The following is a 435-nucleotide window of genomic DNA, read 5'->3' on the forward strand; positions in this document are numbered from 1 at the left end:
ACACACACACGCACACACCTCCCAGTGCGTGGTATCGCAGGGTCCAGCACCACCACCACCACCACTCTGAGGGAGAAAGCCGAGAAGCAGCCGCACTTCTATCCGTGTCAATGTCCAACCACTTCTGGTGGTGACAGGGTCAGGCACTCACAGCGTGGGGAGAGGGGGTAGGTAGGGGAGGTCAGAGCGATGTATCTTGACTGATGCCGTCGTCCAGGTTGTGGACGTCGCTGCGTCGGTTTGACCTGCAACAGTGAGCACGTCTGTGCCATTCATGTAATGGGCAGAGCTTCGGCGTGGCTCTGACGTACCCCTCACACTGCCTGCTGGTGGAGGAGCTGCTGTGAGACGGGCCGGCGAGGGGCAGATCGTGGGTAAGGGTTTGAAGCATAGGTGGTACTCAGGTAACCGAGTGGGCGCACTGCTGCACTGGCG

The sequence above is a fragment of the Leishmania donovani genome, chromosome 24 (genome assembly GCF_000227135.1).
Source record: "Leishmania donovani BPK282A1 complete genome, chromosome 24".
Lineage (NCBI taxonomy): Eukaryota > Euglenozoa > Kinetoplastea > Trypanosomatida > Trypanosomatidae > Leishmania > Leishmania donovani.